Genomic DNA, 18,637 nt, shown 5'->3' with positions numbered 1-18,637 from the left:
ATGGATGTGAGTCTGAGTGAACTCCGGGAGTTGGTGATGGACAGGGAGGCCTGGCATGCTGCGATTCATGGGGTCGTAAAGATTCGGACACGACTGAGCGATCTGATCTAGGTTGGGCATAACTTTTCTTCCAAGGAATAAGTGTCTTTTAATTTCATGGCTGCACTCACCATCTGCAGTGATTTGGGAGCCCCCAAAAATAAAATCTGACACTGTTTCCACTGTTTCCCCATCTATTTCCCATGAAGTGATGGGACCACATACCATGATCTTTGTTTTCTGAATGTTGAGCTTTAAGCCAACTTTTTCACTCTCTTCTTTCACATTCATCAGGAGGCTTTTTAGTTCCTCCTCACTTTCTGCCATAAGGGTGGTGTCATCTGCATATCTGAGGTTATTGATATTTCTTCTGGCAATCTTGATTCCAGCTTGTCCTTCTTCCAGCCCAATTTCCCATGATGTACTCTGCACAGAACTTAAATAAGCAGGGTGGCAATATACAGCCTTGACATACTCCTTTTCCTATTTGGAACCAGTCTGTTGTTCCATGTCCAGTTCTAACTGTTGCTTCCTGGCCTGCATACAAATTTCTCAAGAGGCAGGTCAGGTGGTCTGGTATTCCCATCTCTTGAAGAATTTTCCACAGTTTATTGTGATCCACACAGTCAAAGGCTTTGGCATAGTCAGTAAAGCAGAAATAGATGTTTTTCTGGAACTCTCTTGCTTTTTCCTTGATCCAGTGGATGTTGGCAATTTGATCTCAGTTTCCTCTGCCTTTTCTAAAACAGCTTGAACACCTGGAAGTTCACGGTTCACATATTGCTGAAGCCTGACTTGGAGAATTTTGAGCATTACTTTACTAGCGTATGAGATAAGTGCAATTGTGTGGTACTTTGAGCATTCTTTGGCATTGCCTTTCTTTGGGATTGGAATGAAAACTGACCTTTTCCTGTTTTGTGGCCACTGCTAAGTTTTCCAAATTTGCTGGCATATTGAGTGCAGCACTTTCACAGCATCATCTTTCAGGATTTGAAATAGCTCAACTGGAATTCCATCACCTCCACTAATTTTCTTTGTAATGATGTTTTCTAAGGCCCACTTGACTTCGCATTCCACTGGCTCTAGGTCAGTGATCACACCATCGTGATTATCTTGGTCGTGAACATCTTTTTTGTACTGTTCTATGTATTCTTGCCTCCTCTTAATATCTTCTGCTTCTGTTAGGTCCATACCATTTCTGTCCTTTATTGAGCCCATCTTTGCATGAAATGTTCCCTTGGTATCTCTAGTTTTCTTGAAGAGATCTCTAGTCTTTCCCATTCTGTTGTTTTCCTCTATTTCTGTGCATTGATCGCTGAGGAAGGCTTTCTATTCTCTTCTTGCTATTCTTTGGAACTCTTTATTCAGAGGCTTGTATCTTTCCTTTTCCCCTTTGCTTTTTGCTTCTCTTCTTTTCACAGCTATTTGTAAGGCCTCCTCAGACAGCCATTTTGCTTTTTCGCATTTCTTTTCCATTGGGATGATCTTGATCCCCGTCTCCTATACAATGTCACAAACCTCCATCCATAGTTCATCAGGCACTCTATCAGATCTAGTCCCTTAAATCTATTTCTCACTTCCACTGTATAATCATAAGGGATTTGATTTAGGTCATACCTGAATGGTCTAGTGGTTTTCCCTACTTTCTTCAATTTCAATCTGAATTTGGCAATAAGGAGTTCATGATCTGAGCCACAGTCAGTTCCCAGTCTTGTTTTTGTTGACTGTATAGAGCTTCTCCCTCTTTGGCTGCAAAGAATATAATCAATCTGATTTTGGTGTTGACCATCTGGTGATGTCCATGTATAGAGTCTTCTCTTGCATTGTTGGAAGAGGATGTTTGCTATGACCAGTGCATTTTCTTAGCAAAACTCTATTAGCCTTTGCCCTGCTTCATTCCGTATTCCAAGGCCAAATTTGCCTGTTACTCCAGGCATTTCTTGACTTCCTACTTTTGCATTCCAGTCCCCTATAATGAAAAGGACATCTTTTTGGGGTGTTAGTTCTAAAAGGTCTTGTAGGTCTTCATCGAACCGTTCAACTTCAGCTTCTTCAGCATTACTGGTTGGGGCTTAGGCTTGGATTACTGTGATTATTGAATGGTTTGCCTTGGAAACAAACACAGATCATTCTGTCGTTTTTGAGATTGCATCCAAGTACTGCATTTCGGACTCTTTTGTTGACCATGATGGCTACTTCATTTCTTCTGAGGGATTCCTGCCCGCAGTAGTAGATATAATGGTCATCTGATTTAAATTCACCCTTTCCAGTCCATTTTAGTTCTCTGATTCCTAGAATGTCGACGTTCACTCTTGCCATCTCTTGTTTGACCACTTCCAATTTGCCTTGATTCATGGACCTGACATTCCAAGTTCCTATGCAATATTGCTCTTTACAGCATCAGACCTTGCTTCTATCACCAGTCACAATCACAACTTGGTATTGTTTTTGCTTTGGCTCCATCCCTTCATCCTTTCTGGAGTTATTTCTCCACTGATCTCCAGTAGCATATTGGGCACCTACTGACCTGGGGAGTTCCTCTTTCAGTATCCTATCATTTTGCCTTTTCATACTGTTCATGGGATTCTCAAGACAAGAATACTGAAGTGGTTTGCCATTCCCTTCTCCAGTGGACCACATTCTGTCAGACCTCTCCACCATGACCCGCCCATCTTGGGTGGACCCACGGGCATGGCTTAGTTTCATTGAGTTAGACAAGGCTGTGGTCCTAGTGTGATTACCATACTGTCTTTAGCACGGACAGCTGCAAATGGTGCATTTAGCATGGGCGGCTACGACCAGCGCATTTAAGGCAGTGGAGAGGAGCTACCCCACATCCAAGGTCAGGGGCAGAAGCTGGGAGGACCCCATGCCCAAGGGGAGGCAGCCAAGAGGATTTACCCCACGTCCAAGGTCAGGGGTGGTGGCCAAGAGGAGCTACCCAGCGTCCAAGGCCAGGGGCGGCAGCCTGGAGGACCTACCCCACCCCAGAGGCTAGGGGCCATGGCCGGCAGGAGCAACCCCACCCCAAGGAGCGGTGGCTGCACCGGCGCAGGAAGGCCTAGAGGAGCTATTCCACGTTCAAGGTCAGAAGGGGTGGGAGTAAGGAGATATCCCTCGTCCAAGGTAAGGAGTAGCGGCTGCGCTTTGCTGGAGCAGCCGTGAAGAGATACCCCACATCCAAGGTAAGAGAAACCCAAGTAAGATGGTAGGTGTTGCAAGAGGGCATCAGAGGACAGACACACTGAAACCATACTCACAGAAAACTAGTTAATCTAATCACACTAGGGCCACAGCCTTGTCTAACTCAATGAAGCTAAGCCATGCTGGGTCATAAGTCAGTTCTATTTCCAGTTTTTTAAAGAATCTCCACACTGTTCTCCATAGTGGCTGTACTACTTTGCATTCCCACCAACAGTGTAAGAGGGTTCCCTCAGTTCTAATGAGGTGGATGAAACTGGAGCCTATTATACAGAGTGAAGTGAACCAGAAAGAAAAACACCAATACAGTATACTAATGCATATATATGGAATTTAGAAAGATGGTAATGATAACCCTGTATGTGAGACAGCAAAAGAGACACAGATGTATAGAACAGTCTTTTGGACTCTGTGGGAGAGGGGCGGGGGGATGATTTGGGAGAATGGCATTGAAACATGTATAATATCATATATGAAACGAATTGCCAGTCCAGGTTCAATGCAGGATACAGGATGCCTGGGTCTGGTACACTGGGATGACCCAGAGGGATGGTACGGGGAGGGAGGTGGGAGGAGGGTTCAGGATGGGGAACACGTGTACACGCATGGTGGATTCATGTTGATGTATGGCAAAACCAATACAACGTTGTAAAGTAATTAACCTCCAATTATGATAAATAAATTTATATTAAAAAAATATAAACTGAGATATAATATTCTGAGGTGATTTAAATTTTGGAAAGGTAAATGAAATTTTCGATTGAGAGGAATACATTAAATAGTTTGGTTTTACATTAGAATTTCTTTATGTATATATTTCATAATAGGGTTTCAAATACGTAAAAAGGAACCATTCAATAAGCTAGAGTTCAAAGTTCATTTTAAATATTTAATGATTTAATGAAGTTTTATTAGTGATATGGGCTTCCCTCTTACCTCAGTTGGTAAAAAAAATCTGCCTGCAACGCAGGAGACCCAGGTTCAATTCCTGGGTCAAGAAGATGCCCTGAAGAAGAAAATGGCTGCTGACTCCAGTATTCTTGCCTGGAGAATCCCATGGACAGAGGAGCCTGGAAGGCTACAGTCCATGGAGTCTCAATAATTGAACACAACTTTGCGACTAAAGAGAGAAAGAGAGTGTAATATTCTTTGCTTTGTCGATTAAAATTTGACAAAATTCTCATCTGTTTTCTCTTTTCTCTTTCTATTTTGAAAAGCATCTTGGATTTTTTATATATATATATACATATACTACTTATTTCTTAAGGTATTTTTGTCACAACTGAAATTGCCAAGAAAAGAAATAGTAAACAATTGTGATGCATCAAAATCCACAAAATTTATTCACTGCATTTCTCTTTTGATTTAAAAACTGACATACTGTCTCTAGTGAAAATTTTGTTTGCTTTGCTCCACTTTTATCATTATAGTAATCAGTTCAGTTCAGCTCAGTCATTCAGTCGTGTCCAACTCTTTGCGACCCCATGACTGCAGCACGCCAGGCCACCCTGTCCATCACCAACTCCCGGAGTCTACCCAAACTCATGTCCATTGAGTCAGTTATAGTAATAGTCTTTGCCAAAGTACAGCAACTGTTTCATGCCCCTTCTCTCAGGCCAGGTGCAAATGATGCTTGCTATTGTGCTAGACCTTGGGTCTCAGGTAGGACTGAAGCAGAATTGTGGTTAATCAAACTGACAGTGAAGAAGAAGAGTAAAAAGTAAATTACATCAATTATACCTAGTAGTTCAGATGGTAAAACATCCACCTGCAATGCAAGAGTCCCGGGTTCATTCCCTGGGTTAGGAAGATCCCCTGGAGAAGGAAATAGCAACCCACTTCCGTATTCTTGCCTGGAAAATTCCATGGATGGAGAAGCCTGATGGGCTACAGTCCGTGGAGTCACAAGGAGTCACACATGACTAATCAACTAAGACACACATACCACTATCAACTATTTATTCACTATAAGGGTGTGGAGGGTGTGGAGGTACCCCCAGTTTATACATTAGGATTATGAAGGTACTTTTAATGTATTGGTTATGGACTTACCATAAAGAAATCTTACTATTTGCAATAACATGAATGAATCTTGAGCACATTATGCAATATGAAATAAGTCAGAGAAAGACAAATGCTGTATGATCACACTTAAATGTGGAATCAAACAATAACCATGATGAACAAAAAATAAATACAGAGAACAGATTGTTGGTTTCCAGATGTGGGGTTTGGGTGGGCAGCCAACATGGGTGAAGTGGGTTAAAAGGTACAAATGTACAGTTACATATAAGTCATGGGCATATAACACACAGCATGGTAGTGACTATAGTAAATAATAGTGTATTGCACACTTGAAAGTTGTAGAGACTAGATCTTAAAAGTTCTCACCTCAAGAAAGAAATCATAACGAAGTGTGATGATGGGTGATAACTAGATTTACTGTGGTGATTATTTTCCATCTGAGCCACCAGGGAAGCCCTTATTTACAATATATACAAATACCAAATCATTGTGTTGTACATCTAAAACTTGTATGATGCTATATGTCAATTATATTTAAAAATATACCTTAAATAAAAAAGGAGAGAGAGACTTTGATTGTATGAATTTCTATGTTTTTTTATGTTCCTATTTCAGCTATATTAATTGACCTAAGAATCTATGCCCACATAGCCCTAAATAACACGATGACTTGAGAAATTTTACTGAAAAGAAGAGAGAAAAGTAAGAGAGTCTAGGTTGTAATATTCATGAGACAGGCATTTGACCTGGAAAGCAGAATAAAACTCCCCAGATTTTAGTGATAAACCCTCTGCCCTTTGTCCCAGTGGTGAAAAATGAACGTGAAAGCTGCTTAGTCATCTCTGACTCTTTTTGATCCCACGGTCTGTATTCTCCAGGCAAGAATACTGGAGTGGGTAGCTGTTCCCTTCTCCAGATCTTCCCAACCCAGGGATCCAACCCAGGCCTCCTGCATTGCAAGCAGATTCTTTACCAGCTGAGCCATGCTTCTGCTGCTAAGTCACTTCAGTCATGTCTGACTCTGTGTGACCCCATAGACAGCAGCCCACCAGGCTCCCTCATCCCTGGGATTCTCCAGGCAAGAATACTGGAGTGGGTTGCCATTTCCTTCCAATGAATGAAAGTGAAAAGTGAAAGTGAAGTCGCTTCCTCATGTCAGACTCTAGAGACCCCATGGACTGCAGCCTACTAGGCTCCTCCCTCCATGGGATTTTCCGGGCAAGAGTACTGGAGTGGGGTGCCATTGCCTTCTCCGCTGAGCCATGAACCATGAGCCATGAGCCATGAGGGAAGCCCAAGAATACTGGAATGGGTAGCCTATCCCTGTCTAACATATCTTGCCAACCTGGGAATTATACTGGGGTCTCCTGAATTGCAGGCATATTCTTTACCAGCTCAACTACTAGGGAAGTCCCAGTTGTGATCAATAGTAAAAAGTTACCTTTGTGTTGTTGTTCTTCTGTCCTTTATTTAATTGGGGGTACTTTCACAAACCACTTGAGGAACCAATACTTGTATTTTCCTAATAGCTTAAATAAAATATATGCAACACAGAGACAAATGTCAAGTTTAAGTGGACACAGTGTCTGTATTACATTGAACCTAGATTAAAACTATTGCTAAACATCATCAATATATTATAGAATTAGGGGAAATACATATGTGTACAGCAGAGCCATAAGAAGAAAATAGGTCACCCAAAGTAATAGCAGCCAGAGATTAAAAAGACAAACACAATTGCTTTTCAAAAGTTACCTTTGAATGTCAAGTACAACTGTCAGTTTTTTCCAAGGATTGCATTATCTTAAGAATTTGTCTTTATAGATGAAATTTTTAAAAGTATTCACATTTGGAAAATATTTGAACTGATTTTGAGTTTACTGTTTTATTCCTTTATATTCATAAAAATTTAACATTATCCTGAGCTGTGGCCTAAAGAATTTTGACGTGAGCAATGACCTTGATAATCAATTTATAAATAAATAATATATTTTACACATTTTATTCAACACACTTTTATTAAATATTTATGAATGGCTAGTGTTTGAATTTAAGTCTTCCTGGTCCCATTTTTCATGAGGAGATAAATATGTGAATAAATAATTAGTCAGTTGTATTAATTTCTATGATAAGTATAAGTAAAACCTAGTATAGTAACCAAAAGGACAGAAGAGCTGATTTGCCCAGAAAAGTCATGAGAATTTTCAAAAAGGAAGTGAAGTTGAATCTGGTGGAGCTCTCCAGGAGTGGAAGGGGACAGGACTCCAAGGTGTAGAAGAGCTTATACAAAGAAAGACATTTAAACCTAAAAGAGCACTGCAGGTTTGGGGAAAGATGATGACTTCCATCAGCTCTTTCCTGTCTTTTAGAGGGACAGGCAAAAGCAGCAACGGAGCCCTAGCTTGGGACTTAAACATCCTCACTTGCTTCCTGTGGTTGTGTCCCTACTATGAGTGGACTTCTGGGCAGACACACTGACACATGAGCTTAGGAGTGAACCCTCCATTACCATCATCCCAGAGACAAGCCTCCTCATATGGCCTTGGGAGAGAGTGTCTGGCTTAGTAGGCAGAAAATTCCAGCGTTTCAGTGATTTAGGTCTAGAAAAATGGAAACAAAGATCCTGAGAAGAAACATCCTCTTGGTCTAGGGGAGAAGGCCTGAGTGGGGCTTTCTACTGCTATGTCCAGGTCAGAGGTCATGTGCCAGGTCTAAGGATGGAGCTCAAGTTCCTTATGGCTCATAGATAGATTGCTTAGAGTTGGGTGGGCATGGAAGATGAAACTGGACATTTGGATTAGAATCAACTGAGATTAGATTTAAAAAAAAAAAAAAAAAACCTGACATCCAGCAATGTCAGACCATTGCTCTGACAATATAATTTGTGCATCTAATTTTTTCATGTAGGATCAAAAAGTTAAACCAGAAGATTGCCACTGCTCAGTTATGACATAGTTGTAAGTGAATTTTGATTTTCATTTTCAAAGAAGCGGAATACAGGAACTATTCTCAAATCAAAAGTTGTGTTAGATATAATTATTTTTTTTCTCTCCAAATTTCACTGTTGCTAGCATTTATAAATTTACAATGATTCAAAAAAAATTTTAAGCATAGTTTATTAGATACTGGCGGGCTTCCCTGGTGCTCAGTGGTAAAGAATCTACCTGCCAATGCAAGGGACATGGGTTCTACCCTGAGTGGGAAAGATCCCCTGGAGAAGAAAAAGGCAACCCACTCCAGTATTCTTGTTTGGGAAATTCCATGGACAGAGGATCCTGGTGAGCTACAGTCCATGGGGTCCCAAAACCATTGGACAGGACTTAATGACTAAATGACAACAATGAACTAGTTATTGTTTTTCAGTCATTAAGTTGTGTCCAACTCTTTCCAACCCCATGGACTGCAGCACACTAGGCTTTCCTGTCCTTCACCATCTCCACCAGTTTGCTCAAACTCATGTCCATTGAGTTGATGATGCCATTCAACCATCTCATTCTCTGTCGTCCTCTTCTCCTCCTGCCTTCAACCTTTCCCCATCAACAAATGAAAGGATTGTGATTACATTGGGCCTTTTAATTGTCCTGGGATTAGCCTTTATTATAATTCATATGTATTGAAGTTATTCTATATGTGTAATGTAAGAGTCGGAGAAGGCAACGGCAACCCACTCCAGTACTCTTGCCTGTAAAATCCCGTGGACAGAGGAGCCTGGTAGGCTGCAGTCCATGGGATCGCTGAGGGTCTGACATGACTGAGCGACTTCACTTTCACTTTTCACTTTCATGCATTGGAGAAGGAAATGGCAACCCACTCCAGTGTTCTTCCCTGGAGAATCTCAGGGACAGCAGAGCCTGGTGAGCTGCCCTCTGTGGGGTCGCACAGAGTTGGACACGACTGAAGCGACTTAGCAGCAATGTAAGAGTGCTTGTATCTCATAAATATTAAACTTCATACCCATAGGTGAGGCCTACCAAATATGTAACTAAAACTTTCCATCAAGGTAAATATTGTGGTTAAAGAACTATATAGCCTTAGGATAACCATATCCCAAGAGTTTTTAACTGTTTGTTTTTTTTTTAACACCAATTACCATGTTTCTTTTAATAATTCTGATTTATACATCTAAATATTTTTTCTCATGGAACATGACTCAAATTTATAATGAATCTAATATATTTGCTAAGAAATCTTGTGGCTAATGACACAATAGGGGAATAAAATGGAAAAAAAATAATAAGGTGGTTAAAGCTGAAACAGGAGAAAAAGAAGAGAACAAAAAGACATTTAAAGCTATGCATTGGATAAAGTTCTGGGTGGTAGGTGAGAACAGTCAGTTGCCTCTTTATGAATAGTAGCCATGTGTAGACACCTCATATTAAGATAGGGTATCAATTTTTATATAAAGCTTACACTTGCTGGGGACAGTGAGTATTAAGAAATTAAAAATTAGAACTTATTTCCCTAGAGTAAATTTAGTAAAGAAGAGATACATTGGGTGTAGTAGGAAAAAAGTCACTATTCTTAGCAAAAGACATATCTCAGGGCATATTCTAGAATAATCAAGGTTATTAAAAAACAGGCAGCTGTACTATCTTTTTAAAAAAATGAAATAAAAGAATTTAATCAGTACAGACTCAAAATCTTTAGTGTTAGGTAGATGGAACATCCAGATACTATATAAAAATCAGCTTTGTTAGATGGCCAGCTATTTAGGCAAAATATGTAAAAGTCTTAATTCCACAAAGAATAAGTAAGATGTCAGAATTTTTTCTGCTAAATTAATAAATACTTCCTAGATACCTGGCTAAAACATTAAAATTTTTGTTTAAAAAGTATTGATTTTGCTTTTCAAATATAGGAAAAATTTAAATGTTTTCTATTGGGGTCGATATACTTGTGTATTTGTATGTGTTTGGTCATGCCATGAAGCTTGAAGGATCTTAGTTTCCCAACCAGGGATTGAACCTGGGCCCCCCACTGTGAAAAAGTGGAGTCCTAATTCCTGGACCACTAGGGAATTCCCAGTGTCAATCTGTTCTTAATTTGTTGGGACATATCATATAAAAACTAAAATAATAATAACAATAATAATTATAATTACACTTAGAGGGAAAAAAAGCTATCCAGAACAAAAGCCATTTCTCTAGTGATATGATAATATTCTACAATTATGGAGTTCCCTGCATTTTTCAAAGCTTCCGTATATATTTTCTCATTTAATTCCCCAAATATTTTTTTGAGAAATTTAAATCACATCTCCTTGCTTTATTCCCTATGCATGCCCTTGTACTCTGACTGAGCTTACTTATATGATTGCTTTGGCCCCTCAAACAGCAGCAAATGTGGTGCAAACAGATCCTTGCTAAGGGTTGTGCACTGCACTTACCCTTTCTTCCTGCTGGAAATCCATCTGCCTGAAGGTGAAGAGACCTGGGCTGGCCTCCTAGAGGCCCAGACAAGGCCTAAGACATGCGATAAGGTGGTCCTATATCAACCAGTTCCAGCAAGCCACTCGAAGGGATAGGACCACGAGATAACCCATATAATTGTGCACCAGTGATTGTTGGTTTTTCCTGTGGTCCTGTATGGATGTGAGAGTTGGACTGTGAAGAAGGCTGAGTGCCGAAGAATTGATGCTTTTGAACTGTGGTGTTGGAGAAGACTCTTGAGAGTCCCTTGGACTGCAAGGAGATCCAACCAGTCCATTCTGAAGGAGATCAGCCCTGGGTGTTCTTTGGATGGAATGATGCTAAAGCTGAAACTCCAGTACTTTGGCCACCTCATGTGAACAGTTGACTCATTGGAAAAGACTCTGATGCTGGGAGGGATTGGGGGCAGGAGGAGAAGGGGACGACAGAGGATGAGATGGCTGGATGGCATCACTGACTCGATGGACTTGAGCCTGAGTGAACTCTGGGAGTTGGTGATGGACAGGGAGGCCTGGTGTGCTGCGATTCATGGGTTCACAAAGAGTCAGACATGACTGAGCAACTGATCTGATCTGATCTGATTGTTGTTTTATGGTACTGAGTTTTGGGGTGATTTGTTAAACTGCTGCTGTCAAGGCACTAAGTCGTGTCCAACTTTTTGCAACTTCATAGCCTGTAGCCCACCAGGCTCCATTGTCCTTGGGATTTTTCAGGCAAGAATACTGCAGTGGGTTGCCATTTCTTTCTCCAGGGGATCTTCTCAACCCAGGGATCAAACTTGCATCTCCTGCTTAGCAGGTGGATTCTTTACCACTGATTCACCTGGAAAGCTCAGTAAATACTAGTTTATAAACCTAGCATCAGAAGCAGGAAGACACAGGACCAAAACCCATATCTTCATGGTTCAATTTCAGCAATCCTTGGGAAATCCTAGGAAGGAGTGGGTGTTTTACTCATATGATGACTAAAATTGGTCTATAGGTTTTAAAAATTGAAAAGAGAGAAATCAAATCCCTTCACAGCGATATCAGAGGCTTTATTTTGGTTTACTTTTACAAAATTCTTTTATCTTTTCAGTTAAATAGCTGTCATCTACAGGCTCTCTTTTGTTCTACTTTTAGAGTTGCTCTGCAATCTGTGGCATTATGGTATGTGTCTTTTATTATGGGTTAAATTTTCTAATAAAAATGTAAGATACAATCATTCAGGTTTATTCATTTATTGTCTTGACATATTTGTAATTCATGGTGTATGTATTTTACCTTCTACAGGCCTATGGAGTTGAATAAAATAAACAAGGTAATATAAAATATCATTCTTTATCTTCCAAACTTCTTTTGCAGTGGTTTTGCACAGTCATATCAGGCATTCATAGCTACCTTGCAAAAAAATGTTATTTTTGCTGTTGTTTCTTTAAATGACACCCAAAGTCTTGTACAATGCAGAATATCCAATATTTTCAGTATTTATTGTCTTTGTTGTTGCTTTGGTGAATTTCCTTCAACTCTTCATCAAGTTTCTTCTGTTGTTTTGGTACCAAGATTGATCATTTTCAAGCCCCATGTGATTTTTAAAAAATTAAGATTTCATTCCAATGGGGATGGGGGAAATGTAACACAATGGCTTTTCCAGTGAAGCTGGCAGCAACTTTGAAGTCCAGACCTGTAGCTATGGCTTCAGAATGACCCACTAGGAAAAAAAAAAAAATCCCACAGAAAAGTAAACATTCTGACAAGGATCTAGACATTAATCGGAGCTTATCCAGTATTAAACAGAAACACATGCTTTGTTCAAGGCATTTGCAGAAACAAAACCATCCTGCCTTCTTTAATTAATTATTTAAGTTCAAATCTATTTATGCCATGTTATGGCTAAAGGTGAGCGCCGAAAAATTGATGCTTTTGAATGTGGTGTTGGAGAAGACTCTTGAGAGTCCCTTGGACTGCAAGGAGATCCAACCAGTCCACTCTAAAGGAGATCAGCCCTGGGATTTCTTTGGAAGGAATGATGCTAAAGCTGAAACTCCAGTACTTTGGCCACCTCATGAGAAGAGTTGACTCATTGGAAAAGACTCTGATGCTGGGAGGGATTGGGGGCAGGAGGAAAAGGGGACAACAGAGGATGAGATGGCTGGATGGCATCACCGACCTGATGGATGTAAGTCTGAGTGAACTCCGGGAGTTGGTGATGGACAGGGAGGCCTGGCATGCTGTGGTTCATGGGGTCACAAAGAGTCGGACACGACTGAGCGACTAAAATGAACTGAACTGATGGCTAAAGGAGTCCATGGAATTGGAAACAAAGGCAAATTCTTTCAACTAAAGGTGAAACCCTCCCACTCTCCCCGCCCCAGAGCCTTTTTCCTTGACCTATCCAAGACCTATTTTCTTCCCATCCTGCCCTACCTTACTCCTCCATGAATACTATCAAAGCACTTTACTCAAGTATTAATTATAAATGCAAATAAAAAGAAAGCTGGATACACACCCATGCTATGAGTCAATCCTTTTTTGTTTGTTTATTTTATATCCTACCTTAGTTAGCTATAATTGCTGGTGCTGGAAGTTTCCAATTCTGGAAACAGGAAGCCCACTTCATCCTTTAAACTAAAAATTTGAAAAGTTACCTCAAATAATCCACAAATTTGAAGAACTATGATGTATTACATAGCATGTGTGTTCAGTTGCTCAGGGGCATCCAACTGTGACCACATGGACTACAGCCTGCCAGGCTCTGTCTATGGGATTCTCCAAGCAAGAATAATGAAATGAGTAACCATTCCCTTTTCCAGTGGGTCTACCTGACCCAGGGATTGACCCAGGATCTCTTTTATTGCAGGCAGATTCTTTTATCTCCTGAGCCCCCAGGGAAGCTCATTAAGTAACAATAATAGTCAACACAAAGTAAAACTAGATTGTCAATCCAATAGGATAAACCACCATAAAGCCGAAGCAAATGCCCCCCACATCCAGTATAGTTTTGGTTTTTTTAGTAAGAATGGTACAATTGGTTGATTAAAATTTTTCACTTTTCAACTCATTATGTTGATGTGAATGTGGTGCCTTTCTTGTTTTATTAAGAACACAGCTTTGGAGTATTTGCAGAGTGTCATTACAATGAACTGCTGACAACGTTTTGGCCAAATTTGTTTAAGGGTCATTTATTTTCTAATCAGCGTAAAATAATCCTCTGAATAAGGCAGTTTTACATATGAAATCTCACAATTACCTATTTATAAAATTTAAAGGCAGTAAATAGAAGAACATCTGTATTTAGTATTTCTTTAAAATCACAATTGTAACTGCTGTTTCCAAGGCCACCCATCTGAGGGGTGGGAGACACAATATCCTCATAAAAAGGACTCTAGACCCAGATTGAAATTCCGTGGCTCAGGCTCCCCAGTTGGCTTCCTGGAAGGAGTTTGAGCTCCTATCCTTCTTCTTCCAGGAATCTTTCTCTGAGACAAAGGTAGAACTATGAGTGTGTGTTGGGGGCAGGGGAGGGGGGGGTGTAGTCATCGATGTTTTCCCATTAAAAGCAGCTTTTGTTGCTTAGAACTGGTCTGTGGTGCTCTTCCATCGCTGTGTCATTTGTATTATTGCTGATATTCTATTTTGAACACCACTGGCTACAAAAGATCACTGTCATTAATGAAGGTCTGTGGGCTGAAACACTCCTCTATCATGCTACCACAGCTTAGACTCCATCATTTAGTAGTATGACTACATCTTTTAGATTAGCTGAACTTCTGCTGAGAGTAAGAAAATGCAGGGATAGTAAATAAGGGTGGATTTGGGCAAAGGAATGAGAAACTCTTGGAGGAAGTGGACACATGTTTAAGGAGAGCATTACTTACGTTTTGTTTAGGCTTTGGCTCAGGCTGGCTCTGTAAAGGAATGGATCATTTTTACTTTATTTCCATTCATCCTCTATACTATACAGTGTATGACTTATTTAAGTGTTGAAAGTGACCAGAGACTGACTGCTTGTAATCACTGAGTAGTGATGCTTTGGTTCTGGTATTTGATAAAGTCTAGCAGAGGCTCTTGAGTGCACTTATTTCTGTGATTTGCTTCAGTAACTTAACTTTTATTTTTTTAATGTTTTCTGGTATAAAGTCAATGAAATACAGGAAAATGATGCTTGTGGCCAAAACCTTAATTTATCTCTTTCTTTTTCTCTGACTTTTCGGTCATTTACTTACTCATCTAGTCCCACTTTTTTTGATGCCTTTTTGACTCATGTCTACCTCATTCCACCTGTGTGGTCAAGGCCTATTTCTTTTCCTGTATCTTTCACATTCTTTGCTTCTTTTTGCTTGGCAGAGCCATCTTTGATTTTCTTTTAGTGTCATAATATTCCGAGCTGTTTCTGGACTGCTTCTTTTTCTCTATAAGCCCCAACATCCACAACTTCTCAATACAGAAAAAACATTTCTTGTGTTTTGGTTAAGCTTGATTATTCACTGGTAACTTACAATGCTATATGCATTAAGATCTCAGTTCCCTTGGTCCGGGATGTATGAAATATTTACTTCATAAGATGATCCTAAATGAATTAACAGATATATTTTCTTCCTATTTTTGCATATCAGTATCCCATCAGCCTTTCAAAACTCCATCATAAAGCCATCACTGTTTGTTACTCAAAAAAATCCTGTTCTCACATCCAGATAGCTCCTAGCTGTACTTCAATCTACTCTAGCACCCTGTTTCACCTGTTATTCTTACTTTGCTCTTCCAAATAATATAGCAATTTGCACGTTTATGTGATTTTCTGTTGTTCCACAACTTGAGAACCAATTTATGGAAAATAGAATTTTTTTTTAAACCTACATCCTTCCCAAATATTCTCTTTTCAACTACCCCTTGCTGATTCTACAAAACGCATATGACTTTGCTCAAAATTGTCTGGAATCTACAGTATTCAGTTTACATGTCATGGTTAAGCTGGGAGAGGCCTTGCAATGTCAGCATCTCTGTTGATCTAAAGTCCTAAATTATGCTTAGAATAAACTTTATAAGAGACAAATGGGAGATGATGTGTGTGAGCTAGTGGTGAGTATATATTTCCTACTATTGCATTGCCCCCTTATTGCCAAATTCCCCTCTAATAAATATCATCCAACAACAAAGAACGAAATAGTTGGGTGGCAACACTGACTCAATAGACATGAGTTTGAGCAAGTTCCGGGAGATGGTGAAGGACAGGGAAGCCTGGTGTGCTTCAGTCCATGGAGTCACAAAGAGTGGGACACGACTGAGTAACTGAACAACAACCTTGTTTGGAAATATATAGGCACTGAAGGAAAGCAAGTTAAGCAGGTAACACAATTGAATTAGCTGTTTCAGGCAATAAATAACTTAGATAGAGAGTGTATACAGCTCTTTTCATGGTCTTCTGCCTTTTAAAAGAAGAGGTGAAAATCCTAGAATAATGACTTTTTGCATGCATTCTGGAGCCAAAAGAGAGACAGACAGATTGTTTTGGGGCAGAGTATTCTGTCATGTTCTGTAAGGCTGGGGTCATCATAGCTAAAGGCATGAGCAAGACAGGCAAAAATAACTCTGTCTATGAGAGAACAGGTTGGTTTTGCTGGAAAGTGTTCTTGTATGTGTGAAATGTGTCTTTGTATAACAGAAGAAAATTGCCTTGAATTCTGAGCCGAAGAGTTGACAAGTTTTGTTCACTTGTAGAATCATCACACTCAGTAAGTAGCAACAAAAGAATATTCCTAAACAAAGGAAAATTTCAGAAAAAGAGAAGAGAAAATAGAAGGAAAAGGAGAATATGAGATGCCGTATAGTCAAAGCTATGAGTTTTCCAGTAGTCAAGTATGGTGTGAGAGTTGGATCACAAAGAAAGCTAAGCACCAAAGAATTGATGCTTTTAAATTGTAGGACTGGAGAGGACTCCCAAGAGTCTTCTTGTCTGCAAGGAGATCAAACCAGTCAATCCTAAAGGAAGTCAACCTTGAATTTTCATTGGAAAGACTGATGCTGAAAGTCCAATAATTTGTCCACCTGATACAAGAGCCAATTCATTGAAAAGGGCTCTGATGCTTGGAAAGATTGAAGGCAAAAGAAGAAGTGAGTGGCAGAGGATGAGATGCTTAATGCTATCTAACTATCTCATGGACATGACTGAATGGACATGAATTTGAACAAAGTCTGGGAAATAGCAGAGGACAGAGGATTCTGGTGTGCTGCAGTATCTGGGGTCACTAGAGTAGGACATGACTTAGTGACTGAATGACAACAAAAATGAGATGACATTTGCTCATAGAATATAAAATTGAAATCCTATGTGTCTGCATCGTGTCCAACTCTTTGCAAACCTATGGACTATATAGCCTGCCAGGTTCCTCTGTCCTACGAAATTAACCAGGCAATAATACTGGAGTGGGTTTCTATGCCTTTCTCCAGGGGATCTTTCCAACCCAGTGACTGAACCCATGTCTCTTATGTCTCTTGCACTGGCAGACAGGTTCTTTACTGCTAGCGCCACCAGGGGAGCCCATATGTATTTGAGAGTTTACTAAATAGAGTGTTTTAATAGCATTTCATCCTTCACAAGTTTTCACTCACTTTCTATCTTTCTCTTCTTTCTTTCATCTTTATCCACCTTCCCATCTACCTTTTTATTTCATTTCTCCCAGGATATTGGATGGAATATTTCCCATTGTCTGTTGTCTAGGAATTCTTGCTAAAGCCCAAATTATGCTACAAAACCAGCCCATCAACATCACTGCCTTCTTCAGGAGAGCTCGGCCCTCATTGCAGGTTATCTGAAAGCAGTTGAACAAGCTGAACAACCCTAATCCAGTCACTTCTCTCCAGTCTCTATAGAGGCTTAGCCTATTTGGAGGGTTTTGTAATTCAGGGACCTAATAGGGGAGGTTTGATCATTGACAAAGATAGTTTAAAAGAAGAGAATGGTATTTCACTTCCCAGTTTTTTATGAATCCAACTTCCTGATCTACTCTGTGTCTATGTGACCAGGCAGAGAATTGTCCCGAGACCCCAAGAGGGGATCAGATGCACACCAGTATTTTTGCCATTCGGTTGTTTGGAGTGTTGATGATACATGGGTTTCTGGTGCATCAGCTAGTAGGCAGCTGACCTTAAGCCAATTAATTTTCTCCAGATGGTGTTTGCAGAGTGAGGGAAACAGAGGCTGTGAAGAATACTGCAAGTGGGGAGTTGTGGGTGCTAGAACATTTCCCCGGGTTAAAAAAGAAACTGTGCTGCCGAGTATCCGCAACTTATGAATGTCCTGGAAAATCACAAGGGTGTCCCACAAGACAGATGTTTGTCAGTCAAGGGGAATTGCAGATCAGTCTCTTTTAACCATGAGAAGGCTACAACAGCACCACATAAATCAGTGATGTCAGAACTTTCTCATTTTATCACCCCTTGCCTACTTCCAACATGGCCCAAAGAATGAAGATCTAGAGAGGGAGAGAAGGAACCTTGCAGAAATGGACATATCTGCTTTCCCTGGTAGCTCTCCCAGGGCCTCAGCAGGGGAGAGAGAAACATTTAAATAAGCTGAATACGAGATGGAGTTGACACTTAACTGAGCTGGACTTGTTAAACCCAGAGTGATAGAATGTATGGAATGCTGCAAAATGATGCAGGAAATGAGGATGCAGTGGAGTGTGGGGGAAGACATCCCCTGGAGGAGGATGGAGCCAGTTCACCTTTGTATCTGCTCCAGTCCCAACCTTTGTGTCCCCCAGAAATTTCATAGGTTGAAATCCTGACTCCCATGGTGATGGTGTTTCATAGGTGGGGCCTTTGGGTAGTGAAGTTATGGAGGTGATGAAGGATGGAGCCTCCTGGATGAGATGACTGCTTTTATATATAAGAGACACACGGAGTTCTCTAGCCCTTCCCCGACGTGAGGATACAGTAAGAAGTGTGTGACCAGAAGAGGGCCCC

Source organism: Bubalus kerabau, chromosome 3 (assembly GCF_029407905.1).
Source record: "Bubalus kerabau isolate K-KA32 ecotype Philippines breed swamp buffalo chromosome 3, PCC_UOA_SB_1v2, whole genome shotgun sequence".
Classification (NCBI taxonomy): Eukaryota; Metazoa; Chordata; class Mammalia; order Artiodactyla; family Bovidae; genus Bubalus; species Bubalus kerabau.
The sequence above is the reverse complement of the archived record's forward strand: the minus strand, read 5'-3'. Positions refer to the sequence as shown.